Consider the following 16404-nt stretch of genomic DNA (forward strand, 5'->3'; position numbering starts at 1 on the left):
AGTATGGAGATACCTCAAAGAACTAGGACTGGAAGTCCCATTTGACCCTGCTATTCCACTGCTGGGGATCTTCCCCAAAGAATTAAAAGAATCATACCACAGTGATATATGTGCAGCCATGTTCATAGCAGCACAGTTTGTAATAGCTAAAACTTGGAAACAGCCCAAATGCCCATCAACTGGAGACTGGATAAAGAAAATGTGTTTTTTTTATAAAATGGAGTACTACTCAGCCATCAAAAATGAGAAATTAGAGACTAAGAAATTAGAGCTAAGTGGATGCACATTGAGGCGATACTCTTAAGTGAAATAAATAGGACACACATGTGTAAATACCGAATAGTTTCTCTGGTGTGAGAAACTGAAAGTGTAAATAAGGACTAAAAGGTAGAATAAATAATGTGAAATAGGAAGAAAGGGGGCAAAGGGGAAGGGGAAGTAGGAGGGGTAGGGGAAAGGAAAGAAGGGAATGGAATTAATACAAGAAAATTGAAAAATGGAAACAAAGTCTTTGCAAATAGGAAGGTGTGGAGGGGTTGAAGGGAGGGCAGGGGAAGGGGGAAAAAATAAGAACCAAGAGAGACTATGTAAAGGTGCAAATTTCCAATGATGAATGTCATTATATTGTATACCTAAAATGTACCAATGATTAGAATGAATAATCGATAGTGTAAAATAGGAAGAAAAGGTCCAAAGGGTTAGGGGTAGTGGGAGGGGCAGGGGAAAGGAAAGAAGGGAAAGGAAAAATGGTGAGAAATGGAAATAAAGTCTTTGTAAATAAGGAAGGGTGGAGGGGGTGAAGGAAGGGCTAAGAATGGGGAAAAAATAAGAACCAAAATACATTATGTAAAGGTACAATTCCCAATGAGAAATGTAATTGTGTTGTATACCTACAATGTACCAATAAAAGAATTTAATTAAAAAAAATTGCAATAGTCTCAACTTGTTTTTCTTGAAAGCTATGACTAAAAAATTTTATGACTTTCTCTCCTTGAAATATTTCAAATTTCCTCTCTTTTATCATTGCTCAGAATGAATTAATTTAACATGGCAAACTAGGTTGGTTACTGGCACTGCATTTGTCCTAATGTGCATGATCTTGGAGCAAAGGACAACCCATCCAAGAGTGAGACCTTTGGACAGAGAGGGATATGTCACTAACACAGGAGCCTACAGCTCTGCTCAGTTCAACTTCTCTGCTGAGATTGTGCTCACGTGAGGTACACCTGAATGTGAAACAGAAAGTCCCTGAGCAGCCAACAGCCATGACAGAATTCTCACAAGACTTTGGAGGAATTCTTACCAAATGAAATATTTTACTGAAAACTGGGATTGTGGTGATTTCCTTTCACCTAAGAACTTCTAGATGATAGATAATTGTGTAGTATTGATAGTATCCATTACTAGACAAAAATACCCAACTCTCAAAATTTAAAGGAGGAGAGGTTTAATTTGGCTCATGGGTTCAGGAGATGCAGTCTATAGTCAGTGCAAAAGCATCCTGGTGCAAGAGAATGGCAGAGCAAACCAGCTTAGTTCACAGTGGCTGGGGAGCAGAGTAGGTGAAGACTATCAGCAAAAGAGGGTACAGAAAAAAAGAGGGTACAGATATGGTCCAAGGCCACACATTCATGACCCACCCAAATACCTCAAGAAGTGTATTTTACTAATCCAATAGGCAGCCCCCAAGGCAATCAAGTTGACACAATTAAGCTGAACCATCAGTGTAATGATTTTGTTTTACTCACTGGAAGCACACTTCACTGACTACCTATGTGGTCCTCAGACACTGAGCTGGAACCAGGGACACAGAGATGAGTATGACATGGGTTCTACCTTCTGAGAGCTCATGGCCTCAGATGCAAAGTAAACACAGAAACCAATTTAGGGAATGCTACAGCAGAGTTAATGAAATGCTCTGATAGGTCATTCAAAGAGCCAAAAAAGGAGACACTAAGCCAGGTGGGGTTAGGGAAAGCTTTCTAAAATAACAGTGTTTTCAAGTTTTTAAAATTTCTTTCCTGTTCTCTTACAGCCATCTGAATTTTGATGAAGGAACCAAAAACATACTGGAGAAAAGATAGCTCTTTAGCAAATGGTGCAGGGAAAACTGGTTATCCATGTGGAGAAGATCAAATCTAGATCCATAACTCTCTCTTTGTACTAAAATCAAACCAAAGTTGAACAAATACCTAGATATAAGCCTGAAAACTTTGAAACAGCTGAAAGAAAATGTAGAGGAAACCCTTGTAGCCATAGGCATAGACAAAGACTTCCTGAATAAAACCCCAATAAAACAGAAAATAATGTTAAGAATCAATAATTGGTACTATATCAAATTCAAAAACTTCTGCACAGCAAAGAAAATAATCAATGGAACAAAATGATAGCCTACAAAATGTGAGAAAATCTTTACTAGCTCCTCTTCTTATAAAGGATTAATATCCAGAATACATAAAGAACATTTAGAATCCTTATGCTGCTTTACCAGTCTGTTGAGGAAGGTTTACCCAGGGCCCTTGGAGGCTGATGTACATTTGGTCTGAGAGCACCTTCTCTGGGGAATGGGAAAGAGCATAGGTCCTTATTCGTGACCTTCTGAGAAGGGCCAGTCTGCAGCCCCTCTGTGGAGGAGGGTGCTAGCCAACAGAAGACCTGAGTTGCAGTGGCTACAGGGGTAGCCTCACTGGCCCTTCCATACATTCACCAGGAACAGAAAGACACCCCTGTCTTAGTCTGTTCTTTGTTGCTATAACAAAATACCTGAGTCTGGAGAAATTTCAAAGAATAGAAGTTTGTTTGGCTTACAGTTCTGGAGGCCGGAAGTCCATCAGCACGACACTGGCTACACTTGACCTCTGGTGAGGGCAGTGTGCTGTGGCATAACTTGGCAGAGGGCACCACACAGCTGAGGCAGAGCAAGTGTGAGAGTTCACTTCCTGTGGCCTCAGGAGCCCTGCCCTCACAACCTCATTTAACCCTATTACTTCCCAAAGGCTCCAGCTTCAAATGCCACTCACATATGAATGTCTCAGATGGAGCAGGAAGCTAAGAGGTGGTGTTCAGATCTGTTCATTTCTTCATAACATTCCCTCTTGCTCTAAACAAGAGAGGAAATGCCCTTTGGAAGGCACTCTGGGTGACAGCCTTCTCTCCTCTTGCAGTGTTCTTACCTCTGGTCCCCACCAGGTCTCAAGACAGAGGCCTTAAGCTGATGGACACAGACAGGTCCTTGGCTGGGCTCCAGTGCAGCCCCCACTGCTTCTCTGGAACATGGATGAGCCCTGTCCCTCAGGAAGAGGGTGGACAGAAACAAGCACCTCTTGATGTTTCTCCACCAGCAGAGCTGAGGCCAGTTACTGACCCCAAGGACCTGAGAAAGACACCATCTACCACTCATCTACACAAGGAAAATGTGGCCCAGCCTCTGCCTCCTGTCACCTTGACTGGACCATCTTCCTCACAAAGTAATGACTTTGGCTGAGCTATGTCAAGGTACATCAGCCTCTCTTGGACTGATTTCTATTATCACAGTCTCTGTGTCAGCAGAGGATGCCCTTGCATGAGCCATCAGGGCAAGTGCACCACGAGGAATGACTTTGCTTTGATTTCCAAGTGTCTCCAACAGAAAAAGAGCGAAAATACCATTTCATCTGCAGCACAAATAATGTTATAGTGGACTTCTGTCAATGCTCTTAGCACACATAAAGTGCAGTCCTGAGGCAAAGTGGGTAAGCACAGCTGTCCTGTTCTGCACAAACACATAAGCCCAGTACCCATGGAAAGCAGACACTTCATTTCCCAGCAGAAGAGTGGTTGCTTGTGTGTGGAAGGAGGGCTTGACAGCTGGGGCAGAAGTAGGCAGAAAGGAGAACAAAGAGAGGAGGTGACTAGGGCTGCTGGCGGAGGCAGAATCCAAGGCACAGGAGAGGGTGAGATAGTGTGTTGGGAGCTCAACGTGTGTTCCATGCACTTGCTCATGTGTTCGATCAACAAATGTTCTTTAAGTGTTTGGTGCATGGCAGCATTTGGTATTCATGGTACTGGGCACCATGAGAGGCATTGGGTGTACACTGCTAAGCAAAACAAAGGGTTTGTGCTGCTGGAAGACAAAGCTCACAGCTAAAAATGAGTGGTGTTAGAAGCCCAGTGGGGTAGAGTGGCATAGCCCTGTAAGGGAGCTTAGGTCCACCTCATAGGTAAGAAAGGAATAGTGTGATCATATGGGAGGTGTTTAGAGGATCCATCCTTAGGACCATAAGGAAAACAGATTCAGGGGCCAAGACTTCATGAAGAGAAATGCTTGTTTGCCTTCTTGGGACAGGTGATGAGCTAGTAGGCTTCAGAATCAAAGATGGAGGATTTGTACCAAAGAACGAACCCATCACAGTTACATGTAAAGAAATTATTCATACCTTTTAAATAATTATTCAAAAATATTACCATTCTAAGACTGACACTCTGAAAATCTTCAGCTGATAAGCCAAGTACTCGGAAAGCATCTTAGTAGTGTGATGTTGCTATTAGAAACAAGCAGATGCCTGTTCAGAGTAGTCTGGTTTTCGTAATCCCACTGTGAAACCCAATACTCAGGGAAAGCAGAAAATGTAAAGTGTTTTCATTTGCATCACAAGTGTAGATATTGAGGGAAGGCAGCAGGAAATGAAATTGAAAATGAGAATAGAAAGAAACATATTATAAAATAAAAAGAAATAGAATACACCATAACAAGCTAGAAGAGTCTGTGTACAGATATCAGTATGCCCTGAACAGAGAACAATCAGTTTGGGTGTGTGATATGCATACACACATAGGTTTAAGATGCAAGGAGCAGATTTGGTGACAGTATTTACAAAATATATATAAAAATACTACATCTAAATGTTATTCCACATCAATAGGAATATGCTAAATAATAGAGAAAGAGACAGCAAATCATAATAGTAGAAATGCAAATGACAAGTACCTATGTAAAAATTGTCTGACCTCACGTACGATTTAATAAGGAATGCAAATTAAAACAATGAGGTAATATTTTTCACCTACCTAATTGACCACAAAGTGGAAAGTACTGACAAAATTTAATGTTATCAAAAGGGAACTTTTGATTAATCAGCTTATTTTTATAAGAAAGAAATAGCACACACGGGCAAAAGTGTTAACTATGATATCGTCACAACAACTAAATGGTAGGAGATAACTATATCTACCAAGAAAATTTAGTGTACAAAAGTAAGTTGTAAAGTAATATAGCAGAGAATAATGTAGCCATCTTTTGTTTAAAAAAATAAAATGTGGATCTATGCTTGCATGTGTGTATGGTATGGGTGTCTGTGTGAGGTGTGCCCCTGTTGTCTGTATTAGTGTACTGCCTTGGAGTGCATGTCTGTGAGAAGTGTGTGTGTAGCTGTGGGGGTGGTATGTTATGCACTGCGCATGTTTTTTATGTGAGGTATGGGGCGGGTCTATATTGTGTGTATGTGTGCATGTGATGTGTGTGTGAGGTATGTGTATGGTGCATGTTGAGGCATGTGCACTGTATGTGAGGAGAGTGTGTACTATGTGTGAGGTGTGTGTAGTGTGTGTGTGTCTGTGAGAGGGCTGTATGAGGGAAGTGTGTGAGGGTGTGTCTGTGTGACGTGTGGGGGAGTGTGTGACATGTATGGTGTGTATGCAAAGTGTGTGCTGTGGGGGGGTGTTTAGAGGGGATGTCATATGTGTGTAGAGTGTTTATCTGTGTCTATGTGAGGTGTGTGTGGCAGTACAATGTGTGTGATTTGAGGTGTGTTTGTATGAGACGTGTATGTGTGTCAGGTATGTGGAGGTGTGAGGCATGTTTACAGGGCATGTAGTGTGTGTAGCTTGTGTGTCAGTGTGAGGTGCAGATGTGAGAGGGCCATGAGGGATGTCTGCAAGTTTCTTTGTGAAGTGTCTGTGTGGGTGTGAGACGTGTCTGTCTGAGGCGTGTGTGGTGTGCATGTGTGAGGTGTGTGGGGGTGTCGTATGTGTACGGTGTGTGTGTGTGTGTGTGATGGGTAGGCAAGTGCCCGCACAATGTGTGGAGTAGAGGGCGAGGCAGGTGTTTCTCCTCCGGGCGCAGTGTCCCTTGAGATTTCGCCACAGTCACCGTGCTGTGCTCTATCCTCTGTGTCACGTTCCACTGTCCACGCAGGGCCTTCTCAGAGGAAATGGTGCAGTTTCTCTCCTAATCCCAACACAAGAGATCTTTTTCTTAAGGATCTCCTTTGAAGACTGTAGATGTCACGGTGAGACAGAGATGCCCAGTAGAATCCCGCATTAAACAGCCCGTGAAGGAGCACTTCAGACAGAAGGGGAAGGTTAAACAAACAGGAGAGGAAGAATTTTGGGCAGCACCACGGCGTGGAGTGACCGTCTCTATTCAGAATTTGCCAGAAGGAAGGGGGAAGCAGCAGGGGTGGTGGCCCTGTCAGTTGGTGGCTCTCACATCAGAGGACCACTGTCTGGAGAGCTGGGCCAGACTGGAGGGTCAACTCTGGGGCCGGGGCAAGGCTTCTGCTTCCTGATTTAATCGTTTATATCTAGCAAATTTTAAAAAGACAAATAAATTAGAATTACAGGTGACATGGGTGATATTTTAGCCCTGTTTTTCTATAATGACCCATTTTCTATAATAAATATATGTTGTGCTTTTAACTGGAAAAAGGAAGCAGAGCTGGGAATTTCACATTTTATGGAAATATAAATACTTTTTATGTCATTATTTATTATAGGAAAAAATATAAATGCTGAAAAGGAAAATGCATTGTGGAATAAGGCACAAGTGTGCCAATATTAAAATGATGTAAAAGAATAGCCACATTGGAAAATTATCACCTATTATGGGAACAAAATAGTTAACAAACAATGCAGTGTAAAAATATGTTCTGATAAACATGCAGGTGGAAACAACATTTTAAAAAAGAAGACGCCTAGGCATCCAGCTGGAGATTCCTGTGGTCCAAGAAGCCTGGTTAATTTACAGAAGCTATTAACACTCCAGTTGGCAAGGCTCCCTACTTGTGAAAACCAAAACCACATTTTAGAAAGATATTTAATTCACAAAAGACAATAATGAAACAGGGCGATTTTTAGTCTTAGACTCCTGTGGCGGATTTTAGCCACGTGGCCTTAGAAGTTGACTTAGCCTTTGTAATCTTGAGTTTCCTTGCCTATGAACTTAGAGAAGTTGATTAAGAACCTAGCAGAGGAGGGCTGAGGAGCTGGGGGTTGCAGCTCAGCTGTAGAGCACTTATTTGCCTGGCATGTATGAGGCCCTGGTTCAAAGCCTAGCACCGCCAAAGATAAATAAGCAAATAAATAAAAGGATCCAGTACACTATATTAGGTGGGGGCAGAGCTAGTTAACAGGGAACAGAATGCTCTGCCAAAAGCATAGGAAAATGAGGAGTTCCACAGTGTTGCTAGCCTCTTGGGCCACCACATGAGCTGACAAGGGTCAAGGGCTAGACGTGTCCCTGCCTGTGCTGGTGGAGCAACTCCGGCAGCATCAATGCAAAATCACCCCCAGGGCTCTGTCTCCTGATTCATCTCCTTTCTACCAGTCACACTTCCTTCACCTTCTACCAACTGACAGCTTTGTCATCCACCCATGTCCCAAGCCGCCCTTAGAGAGCGCATCTTAGACTTGGCATAAGAAGTCCTGTGCCTTCCCTCTACCTTCAGGTCTCTGCCCTTGTTTTTAGGAAGCCCAAAGTGTCCAGGATAGAAAGGTCATGAAATGCTATCCCCAACCCCATGGCCTTCAACCCCTATGTACACAGCCCATCTCTGTGATGCAAATATTCCTCTAATCTCCATAGAAACTCTGGCTCTTCACCATACGTTTTGCTTGGGTGCTCTTGAAGGGCCAAGCATCATCTGTATTTTGGGGCTCTCTGCCCTTGTGACAGTGGAACACTTGCTCACTTTCTCTGGCTAACCCTACATATGAAAGTCCTTGGCAGTCATTGACGTTTACACACCTGTACACGCACACCACATTTCATTTCTTATTCTGAGAGAATCTCATCTATGATTTCCTATGTTCTTCAAAGAATGGTACACACTCAGCCTTGAATTTCAACATGAAAGACATACCCTTTTGGAAAAATATCATAACTCACTTTGAATTCCTTAACTAATCAGTACTATGTATCTCAGCCAAAATTTTTTAAAATCAAAGTTTCAACTTTTTTTAAAATCAATGTTTCTTTTTTTAAAAAATCAAGCTTTTAATTTGAAAGTAAAATTCCACTCTCAAATTCCTATAAATGTACAATTTGCCAAAAAGAAGCTATCTTTGGGCTTCATTGTAAGAAACACTTAGAAAAAATAATACAGAGTGACTTCTTTTTCCAAAGAGAAGCAAGTTTTTTCTCACCTACTCTAATAAAAAATAAAGGGTTTTGTTGCTGTTGTTGTTGTTGTTGTTGCTATTGCTGTTGTCATTGTCATTGCTGTTAGCAATGCTTTTTCTTCACACTGTGCTAGAGATCACAGCTGTCCAGTAAATACTCTCCTTATTGAGCCACAATCAGCCATACAATCATTTTGCTGTCTTCTATCCTAAGGGTCAAAGAACCCTATGAGGTAAATACTCTTTGGATCTTAAATAGCCCCAAAGTCCCATATGTTAAAGGCTTTGTTCCTAGCTATGGCACTGTTGGGAGGTTGTGCAACTTCAGGAGGAAGAGGCATATGGCAGGGAGTTAGGTCATCAGCAGTGAGCCCTTGAATGCGGAGTAGCCTAGCCCCTCCCCCTCTCTCTCTGTACCTCAGCTACCAGGAGGTGAGCACCCTCCTCCACCATGCACCCCTGCTGTGATGTCCTGTCCCACTGCAGACTCAAGGCCACAGGGCCAGGTGACTATGGACTGAAACAGTGAGCCACAATAATCCTTGCCTCCTTTCAAGCTGATTTATCTCAGGCATTTGCCACAGTAGTGGAAAGCTGACTAACACAATCTTATGTCTCCAGTTTAGAAATCAGGAAGCTGAAGTTTACTTTGACGTATTCACCCACAGACTTTCTCATGAAAGTCCTGGAATTCCAGCCCAGGCAGCCTGGTGCAAGAACCGCTGTCCGAGTGTGGCTCTAGCTAGGACATTAGAGAGTGAAAGCTGACTAGAACAGTTTCCTTCCTCAAAATTTTGTGTATCTATTTCCAACTCTGTCTATATCTCTCAGTTGCTTTACAGTTGTCTATAAAGCTGGAAAATAAAGAGAAACGAAATTCTGTAACCTTGATAAACTGAGTACTCTGCAAAATGATCAATTTCTTTTCTTTTCTTTTTCTTTTTTTTTTTTTGGTACCCGGAATCGAACTCAGGACCTGCCCTTTCCAGGCAGGCGGTGGAACGACTGAGCTAAATCCCCAGCCCCAGATGATCAACTTCTACTAGTGAGAAATAACAATTGCGCCATGGTAGGTATATGTATACAAAGGAAATTTTATATCTAGGAAAGAAATAGTATCTTACATTGCTAGGAGGAATGCAAAGTGGTATAGCCACTTTGGAAAACAGTTTAGCAATCCCAGCCAGGGAGACCAAAATGAAGGAGAAAAGTGATTGCTGGTTGCCGGAAATTAAGAATTCAGGGCAGAGATTGAATATAAAGAGACAGTATGAGGAGATTTGAGGTATAAGAGAACTGTTCTGTAAGGCGTGGTAGTGATGAATACATGAATTTATGCATGTGTCTTACTACTGTAGAGTGAATTTTATAAATAAAGTCTGTAGTTTAGTTAACAGTATCAAACCAAGATTAGTATTTTAATTTTGAGAAAAGCTTTATGGTTTTTTTTGTTGTTGTTGTTACCTGGGATCAAACTCGGGTCCTTGTGCTTACGTAGCAGGCGTTGAAACCACTGAGCTAAATCCCCGGCCCCAAAAGCTTTATGGTTTTATAAGATATTCATATATGAAGAAGCTCATTGCAGGATATATAAGGAGATTTTGCAATAATTTCAATTCTTTTATAAATTTAAAATTATCACAAAACAAAAATTTTGTTTTTTCAGTGTTATTTTTAAGGATAAATTAAGTATGGGTGTGCCAGTTAGAACTTTCATACAATGAAACTGTCTTTATTTTCTGCTGTATGTATTAAAAGAGAAAACTCTAATCTGGCCTTAGAAATTTTGTTTGAAAAATATACTACAATCTGAAATTCTAAACATTATCTTAGAATATTTCTCATTATCTGAAAGAAAAGGATTCTCTACCACCTTACTTTGTAATCCGGTTTTATTTAGCAGGACTACATTATTATACTTTCCCCCAAAAAAGTACATTTTGTATTTTCCTGATTTAAATCAGAAGTTTTAATCATTCCGTGTGTTTTATGCCTCCAGCTATGTACTACATGTTCTTTCAACTGCATATATGGTTGCACTGTTAAGTATTTTGACTTTAGATCAGTATTTCTTAAAGTAGAGTTTTGACAGCAGGTCTAATTTTATCTAATATTTTACTTCCTAATGGAACCAAAATCTTTATAGGGGATGGTATTATTATGACAATGTGTATTAGTGTATTTGATTGTTTTTTCCCATTAAGTTTATTGGTACATTTTCGGTATAAAATACAGTTGCATTCATCATTGGGATCTTGTACCTTTACATGAGTATCTTGGTTCTTATTTTTTTCCCCTTCCCCTGCCCTCCCTTCACCCCCTCCACCCTTCCCTATTTCCAAAGACCTTGTTTCCCTTTTTTTCCTTTTCTCATATTTTTTCTTTTCCCTTCTTTCCTTTTCCCTACTCCTCCCACTTCCCCTGCTCCTTTAGACCTTTTCTTCCTATTACACAACATCAATTATACATTTTTTAAATTACAATATCAAAATTTAGAGGACATTATGATGGATTTTACAGAACTTAAAAGGATAGAGAAAGCATATTACAAAAATCCTTTTTTAAATAAATTTGACAACTTCTAAGAAGTACCTTGGAAGAAATTTAATGAAACTAACTCTGGAGGAAATATAAAATTTGAATAGCACCTATTAAGGAAGTATATTCCTAGCTTGAAAACCTACTCATATGACAACAACAGGCTCATAAACATTTTAACTGATGAATTATATCAAACAACTAAAGCAGGAAAAAGAAGGAACACTTCTCCCCTCATTTTAGGAAATCAACATTGTGCTAATCCTAAAACTGGATAAAGATAATAGAAGAAAAATGTATGAACATAGATAGAAATTTGTTTAACAAAACAAATTAGAAGTCAGATCTGGCAGGATGTAGAAAGTGGTTTTGTTATAGGGATGGCAGTGTTGGTTCAGCATTGGAAGATCCACCCCCAAAAGTCATCATTTTAACAGAGGAAAGGAAAAAGCCATACGATCCTGTCACTAGTTGGAGAAAAAGTATTGGACTAAATTCTACAGCTGTTCATGGTAAAAGCTATCAGGAGACTAGAAGTAGAACAGAACCTTCTCAACAGATAAGACATGTACTCCACACTTCAGCAAAAATGCCTTATATGAATGGAAAAGATACAATGCTTTCTCCCTAAGGTGGGGAACAAGGGCAGATATGCATACTCTTCATCTGTCCATTAAACTTTGAAACATAGGCCCAAACCAAAATAGTATGGCAATAAAAAGAAACTATTAGCATAGGATTAGCAAGATATAAGTACAATTTTTATATGTAGATGAAATGATCATCTACAGAGAAAATACTAAGAAATCTCTAGGAGCCCCTAGAACTTATATTTGAATTTAGCAGGATTAGAAAACACAAGGTATATATAAAAATTCAGGTCTATGTACTTGTTATAAATGAAGAATTGGATATTGAAATTTAAAAGATATGTAGGAGTACAAAAGACCTAGGAAAGTAAAAAGAAAAAAAGAAAAAAAAACAGTGTTGGAAGACATTTATTACCTACTTTTTTTTGTACCGGGGATCGAACTCAGGACCTTGCTCTTGCGAGGCAGGCGGCAGAACTACTGAGCTAAATCCCTGACCCTTATTACTTAATTTTAAGACTTCCTCTAAAGCTACAGTAATCAGTACTGTACTTACAGTACTTATGCAGTGTTGGCATAAGGAAAGACATATAGATAATTGGAATAAAACAGAAAATATGGGAAATAGAACCAAACATATTTGGACCACTAAGTTTTGAAAGATTATTTAACATTAAAATTTTATAGAACATAAACTCAACTCAAGAGCAGAGGAAAAGATAGTGCTTTCAGCAAATGGTACTAGAACACCTGTTATCTGTATGTAAAAAATTAACCTCAACCCTTTATTTCCATACATAAAGATAACTTGAAAGGATCTATGAACCTAAATATGAAAGTCTAAAATTATAAAACTTTAAGAAGAAATTATAAACAAAAATGTTCATGAATTTAGGGTAGGCAAGAATTTCCTAGAATACGAAAAACATGATGTACAAAAGAAAGAAATTGATAGATGAGATTCCATCAAAATTTAGAACTTTAAATGACATTGTTAAGAAAATGAAAAGTAGTCCTTCAACAGACCATATTTATAATACATATAACTTATGGCCAGAATAGATAAAGAATTCTTACAGCTCATTAATAGACAACCCAATCAAAAAGTAAACACAAGAAGATGATAAATAGCTAGGACAGCACAAGGAAAGGTGTGCAACACTAGAATCAGAAAAATACTAATCAGTACAATAACAAGATCATATTATACACTCATTAGGGAGATGAAGTTCAAAATTTTAAAAGAACAGATGTCAGCTTAGGTGTGAATCAGTTAGAACTTTCAAATACGCTAATGTGAATGTAAGATGATAAAACCATTTTGGAAAAGAATATAGAAATTACTTATAATACTTAAGAACCAACAGTTCTGTTCTTAAGTTTTCACATAAGAGGAATGAAAACATATATTCACAATAGATTTGTACATACAAGTTGACTATCCCTTATCTGAAATTCTTAGGACCAGAAGTGTTTCAGCTTCTAGTTTGAAATCCACTTGATCTGCAAAGAGGATAGCTACTCCTGCTTTTGGGGGGGGTTCCTGCCACATGGAGTATTGTTTTCCACCCTTTAACTTTCAGTCTATGAGTTTCATTTTGAATTAAGTGTGTTTCTTATATGCAGCATATTGTTGGATCTTGCTCCTTGACTAGCAGAATGGGTTCTGCTAGTCTATTTCTTTTGAAAGGTGAATGGAGACCATTAACATTGATGGTTATAACTGGTACATATTGACTTATCATTGTCAAGACTTTTTCTTTTTGTTGGATTCTCCCCGTATGGATTTAATTTCTTGTAGTGCCCGATGGATTCATTCTGCTTGGCTTCCTGGGGTTTTGATCTTCATTGTCTTTTCCTAGGATAGTGTTTAAATTTTTTTGGAGTGCCGGTTTGGTATTCATGAAGTTCCTGAGGTGCTCTTTGTCATGAAAGTATCTTATTTCTCCATCAAATTTTAAAGATAATTTTGCAGGGTACATCAGTCTGGGTTGGAGGCTGTTTTCCTTTAGGGCTTGGAATACATCACTCCAAGCTCTTCTTGCCTTGAGGATTTGCATTGAGAAGTCTGCTGTGATTCTGATGGGCTTTCCTTTGTATGTGATTTGTTTCTTTTCTCTCACTGCTTGTAGAATTCTGTTCTTCTGTTGGATTTCTGGAATCCTAACTATTATATGCCTATGTGTAGATTTTTTTGATCTAGGCTAGTTGGAGTCCTATATGCCTCACTTATCTGTATGTCCAGCTCTTTTCCCCTCCTTGGGAAGTTTTCTGCTATTACTCCTGTGAAAAGTTTTTTTATGTCATCTGCACTCTCTCCTGTTTCTTCATTAACTCTGATCAGTCTTACGTTATTCTTCTTTGCATCATCTAGCAGCTGCTGGATTGATTTCTCATAGTTCCTTACAATTTTAAAGAAATTTTTCTTTTCCTCCTCACTAATTGCAATCTTATCTCCTATATCTGAAATTCTGTCCTCACATTGGCTCATTCTGCTGTGTAAGCTTTCAATGGAGTTTTTAATCTCCTGGAAATCTGTTTGCATCTGGTTTATGGATTCCATTTGTTTCCTATGTTGGGATTCCATCATGTTCCTCAGATCCTCTATTTTTTTTACCTGTATCCTCTCTAGATTTATTAATCATGTCTTGCACTATGGGCATAATCTCTGCTGTTATCTGAGAAATTATTTCTGATTTCATTTTTTCCAGATCTTCTTTTGTTGCCAGTTCAGGGAGTCCAGATGGTTGAGTATCAGATTGTACCATCTCCTTTCCCTTTGGGGTTGCTGTAGGTGATCTGGAAGTCTGGTTTTGAGACTTGTTTATGTGTCTTCTCATTTTGAGGGGGGTCAGTACTGGTGCCCCCATGTGGCTCACCTCATCTGCACTGGGAATGGTGCTACGGTGGCCCAGAAGCCTCCTCCTGGGCGCTGGGATTGGCTCACCTCCTCTGCACTGCAAGTGGTGCTATGGGGGCCCTGGATCCTCCTCCTGGGCACTGGGATTGGCCTAGTGTATTTTATTGTTATTCCATTAGCAGTTTTGTTAGTCTCATCAAATTCTACTGAAAACTAAGATTCATAATGAGTCTAGCATGTTAATCAGGATAAACGCTGAACAGGCAGAAAAGGAAATGGGAAGGGTTTCATCAATTTAAATATAACTTTAATGGTTTATTTGGAAGTCAGTCTGGGCTCAGGAAAGTATTGGAGAGCAATATGGTGATAAGAATGTTTTTGGAATCTCATAGGCATATTTAGAGAGCAGAAGGTAGCAGGGCTGCAGTCAGATGGTTTGAACCAACTTGATTGTGTGCTTTTGATCACTGTGTGTGTATGTGTGTGCATGCACACAAGTGTGCTAGAAACTTGGTTCTGAGGGTGACAGTGTTGAAAAGGGAACCTTTAAGAGGTGGGGCTTAATGGAAGGTGGTTAGGTTATTGGGGGTGGAGTGTGCCTCAGAAGAGATTAGTATAGTTCCTGGTGGTCCCCAGTTAGCCCCTGTGAGACTGCATTGTTACAAAAGTGCCAGCTTGGTGCTTTAGTTTCTTGATTCTGTCTTGCCATGTGATTTCTGCATGTGTTCCCACTGTTGTGATGCCATCTGTCATGATGTCCTCTTAAGAGCTGAGACAAAGCCAGCACCATGCTCTTGAGCAGAACTATGAGTCAAAGAAACCTCTTTCCTTTATAAATACTCAGCCTTGAGTACTTTGTTATAGCAACAGAAGAAACAGACTACATGTATATGTTTGCTGTACATGTCTGCTGCAGTAACTCCTTGCTGCTTTGGCAGGATCAGAACTGCTAGATTACAGAATGTTTTCCTTGATTCACTCTCAACAGGCTGCTACCTTAGAGCCTTCTGAATTTCACATGTTATTTAAATCACTAGTTGCTCTATTGTTTTGTAAATATAGTTAATTAATTCTAGTTTCTAATTGTACATGAGGGACATTTAAGAATTGAAACAAGTAGTGCTGTAGCAACCAATGTGAAATTACTGTAAGACTTTAAAAATTAAAGTACTGTAGCAGGGCGTGATGCAATGTGCCTGTAGTCCAAGCTACTTGGAAGACTGAGGCAGGTGAATTGCTTGAGCCTAGGGGTTCAAGGCCAACATACGCAACATAACAAGAACTTCTCTCAAAACAAAGACATTTAAATACTAGCACCAGAAATCAGCAAAATAAACTTTATTATTCTGATCATGAAGAACGTACAATCTTCACAATACAATGATATTTTATTAATGTCACAAAGTCACACTAAATTAACAAAAATTGAAATAACACAATTCACACTATTTCACCATACACTTTTAATACAAATAGAATCAAAATGAATGACGACTACTTGGAAGTAAACTTTTTCTTGAGCCATATATGGTTCAGATGAATCAAAATGCAAATTATTGAATGTCTAGTCAGTAGTGGTGATTATAAAATATTATGGAGTTTAAAGGCCTTCTGGTTTTAGCTTCTGTGTGTAAATCACTTGGAAGTTATCACTCCAGCCTCACAACAGGAAGAAAAAAGAATGAACTAAAAATCATGACTTTTCCAGGCCCATCAAAGAGTGAGTAAGTTCACAGGCTGGAGAGCTGAGTCCAATACAAAGCATCACAGCACAGATCCACTAACAGAAAGCAGAAGCCACTGGTGCCGATACCTGTTTGGAGCATTTAAGTCATTTTTGGTGATGTACTGCAGGCTGAGCGTAGGCTTATGTGAGAATTAAGAATCCTAGGGACCAGTCTTAGGGAGACCACTGCATTTTCTTGGAGTTTTACCTCCAGAAACTCCACAGAGTTATTAGAGTGATGATTAGAGAGGAAAAAAAAAAAAAAAAAAAAAAGCCCATGTGTTTTGGATAGAGGGAGAGGGAAAGTAGCCATT

The sequence above is a fragment of the Heterocephalus glaber genome, unplaced genomic scaffold, assembly GCF_053883595.1.
Source record: "Heterocephalus glaber isolate CG9 unplaced genomic scaffold, H.glaber_assembly_v1.0 deba00001719, whole genome shotgun sequence".
Classification (NCBI taxonomy): domain Eukaryota; kingdom Metazoa; phylum Chordata; class Mammalia; order Rodentia; family Bathyergidae; genus Heterocephalus; species Heterocephalus glaber.